We start from the raw sequence: 3,171 nt of genomic DNA, 5'->3' as shown, positions 1-3,171 counted from the left end.
TCCTGATAGAAAGAGGAATCTTCTGGTTCAGGTAGAGATGACCAACACCTTGCTGGTCCTTGTTCCTTTCCTTACCAGTGTTGCCACTGTAAAACAGCAACAAACAAAATAATTAATCAAAAATAACTCTAGAATCGGGAATGTACAATAACAATGCTTATAAAGCTGGTAATACCAAAGTGTCTTGTGGCATAATGTGGCAACGTCAGTCTGTCAAAACAACACATGGAGTGAGAGAGTGAGAGACGAGAGAGAGCTCACTGACCTACAGTATATGAAGTCCCATTCAAAGTCAAGGAGGTTCTTCAGTAGTGTGGAGACGTGTGTGTTGACTGTGGCAGACTTCTTCTGGGCGATCACAGCCGTCTTCTTGGAGACAACCTTGCCCCGGATGGCCTTTGTTCCTCTCTCTGGGTTGAGCAAGCGCCTGAAATCGGAAATGTTTTAAGACCAGAGTCTGAATGGAAAACTATTAGGAACACTTTTTTGTCTTAAAGGGGTAGTTTGGGTTTTATTCCATAAGGTGATATGAGTTACTAACCAGTACTGACATAATGGGGTATTTAATGTAATTTCGCTGCTTGATTTTTCCTATCAGACCCTTCTATATCTTGGAACTATTTCATTTGTTGAAAATTGCCAGTGTATTACTACGCACTTGAGCCAGTTAACATATTACGCCTCTATTCAAGCTTATTGGCGGCTTGATATTGGAATCGGCTCCACTGAATAGTAATACACATAATTAACAAAGAACATATTTTCAAGATATACAGAGTTCGGACAAGAGCATCAAGCAGCAGAATTACTCAATATATGTTGCATTCTTGTGTGAATGGTTCATGTTTCTTTTGTGTTTTTGTTAACTGACCCCATGTTCTGCTATTCATTTTTGCCTAACAATTGACCAGCTGGCAGGGAAATGTATGACTGCCTGCCTGAGTTAATGTCTGTGTCAATACCGGTAAGTAACTAATACCATCTTTTGTTAAAAAAATCCTAACTATCCCTTTAAGTGTGAAAAGTAATGATTTGTGGTTATTCAGGTTTCAAAGATTTTAATTGTAAATAAAAAAACATAATGATTACAAGGAAATGAAAGGAGTCTTACCTCTGAATGAATTCCAGAGTACAGGCTGCCTCTTCCTGATACTGCAGGTTGAATATAGTAGATCGCAAAGACAGCAGCAAGTCCCGTGAAAAAGGTTGGTGTGATGCCCTCAGATATGACACGGCCCTCAAGGGTGATCATCCATCGCCGTCCAGTAGTGACTTGCCCGGTTCCACCTGAAAGTTAAAGTAATAGCAACATCAGAATGCATCTCACCTTGCGTAAACATCTGTAAACTCAAAGAACAATGGCCAATCTGATATATTATGTCTATCAATGAAATGCATACCAAGCAGTATCAGACGAGGACTTGCAGGTATATAGAGTGAGGGTTGTCTCAACATCAGCTGCGGTGACAAACACCTGTAGAGAACAGACAAAGACACTAACCAAATGCATGATGAAACATAATATGCATTAATGTTGATTATGCTAAAATATGTCAACAAGAAGCCCAGTATAATTAATTACTGGCTGCTTTCTGTACCACCTGTATCAATCTTCGTGCTGACATTTATAATAAACCAAGTTGGCTATGAAATCAACATTGAAATAGCTAGCTAGCAACAGCCGCTAACGTTACAGCTAACCAATCTTAAGAAAATGATCCAAAACGGTTAGCATTTGATCAAACCAGTGACTTTGAAATGCAAGGAAATATAAATGTTTGAGCTATTCAAAGAGGCCCATAAGTGATATTTTAAAATCAGTCACTCCCTAGCTAACTTTAGACAGCTGGCTGGCTGAGTAAAAGTTTGATTTTAAACATTTTTGTAACACACTTGTAAAAACAGAGAAGAACCAGTTGAGCACCAGAAATGCACAAGAACTGATCTTGAACCCTTGGTGGTTCTAGGAATATTTTATATAAAATTGTGTTTTCTATGATTATGATCATTATTTTTGTAATCATGCATGGTATCTTTTTAATTAACCTTTTTATTTATTTTTTTATCTCACGTACCCCCTGCAGTACCCCAACGTTCCCCTAGGGGTCTGCGTACCCCCATTTGAGAATCACTGCAAGAGAAAACAGACTTGAAAGTTTGCCATTTTGCTGATTGTAATTCACAGAGACTGAATGGGTTTGCTGTGTAATGTCAACTAACCTATATCCCTTTCTCAATAATTGAAGTCTACAGTTTTGAAGGCTGAGGTGACATGTTCTTTACCACAAACCTTTTTAAGAAAAACACTTTTGTATCCTGTTTTTTTATGAACACATCACCGTGTTACACAAAGACATGGTTAGCACCTATTTACAAAAAGCTTTTATTTTGTCCGTTTTCTTAGAATTCGTAATAGTTTCACCTTGCTTCGTTGCTGTTGACTTTAAAGACTGTATACAATATAAAATACATAACCAGTGTTGTTCCAACTAGGTGTACTTGTAAGTCATACGTAAAAGGATATATCTCTTGCTATTGGGTAAGTGGAAAGATTGTAGAATAGAGCAACATTTTTCTTTTTAAAGGTGCTGGGCCCATTCCCCAAATGTAACCCCCCTACTTACATTAATTTAAGCTCTGAAGCTCTAGGTACCCACATACTGCTGTTTTCTTCTTCACTGGTTAATCTCAGTGCCATTCAAAAGTGTTTCTTGAAAAAGTGTTGTTTTAGGCAACAAAAATACTCTAAAAAGACTGTTTCACTTTAATTCCAGATATAAACTAGACTAATACATGACGAACAACTTGCATAACAAAACATTAATGTTGATTTTTTGTTTCAAACCATACACACATCTTCCTGGTGAACTGTGTTCTGATTGTTTGACCAATCTACCCATCCGTGCGTTTGGTAATAGCGCGAGTTAGTTGAAAGCCTGAAGCATCACATAAAGCTGATAAAGCATTCAAAAATGTAGTTAGAAAAAAGGAAACAAATAGCTGGAATAAGTAAAGAATACATGGTTAAAACATTCACCATTAGCCAGTCTGGTAGAAGAACAAGTTTAAACTTGATTAACCACATATCTCTCGACAGTTAAACTTTACTATCAACTAACCCTAACCCTAAATATTAAAGGTTTTTCACACGTTCTAGTTGAATACTCGATA

General features: G+C 37.3%; 1 long non-coding RNA gene across 1 annotated transcript; it reads right to left on the bottom strand.

Moving 5' to 3' along the window:
• Nucleotides 1-284: 284 nt before the first annotated feature.
• On the bottom strand, nt 285-1,476 carry LOC307020600. Its single transcript, XR_013802948.1, has 3 exons — nt 1,401-1,476; nt 1,112-1,287; nt 285-427 (listed from the first exon to the last, which is right to left on the bottom strand). It is a non-coding gene; the product is annotated as an uncharacterized lncRNA (long non-coding RNA).
• Between the last annotated feature and the right edge of the window lie 1,695 nt (nt 1,477-3,171).

The sequence above is a fragment of the Notothenia rossii genome (genome assembly GCF_949606895.1).
Source record: "Notothenia rossii genome assembly, chromosome: 9".
Classification (NCBI taxonomy): domain Eukaryota; kingdom Metazoa; phylum Chordata; class Actinopteri; order Perciformes; family Nototheniidae; genus Notothenia; species Notothenia rossii.
This window is presented reverse-complemented; position numbering and strand designations above follow the sequence as displayed.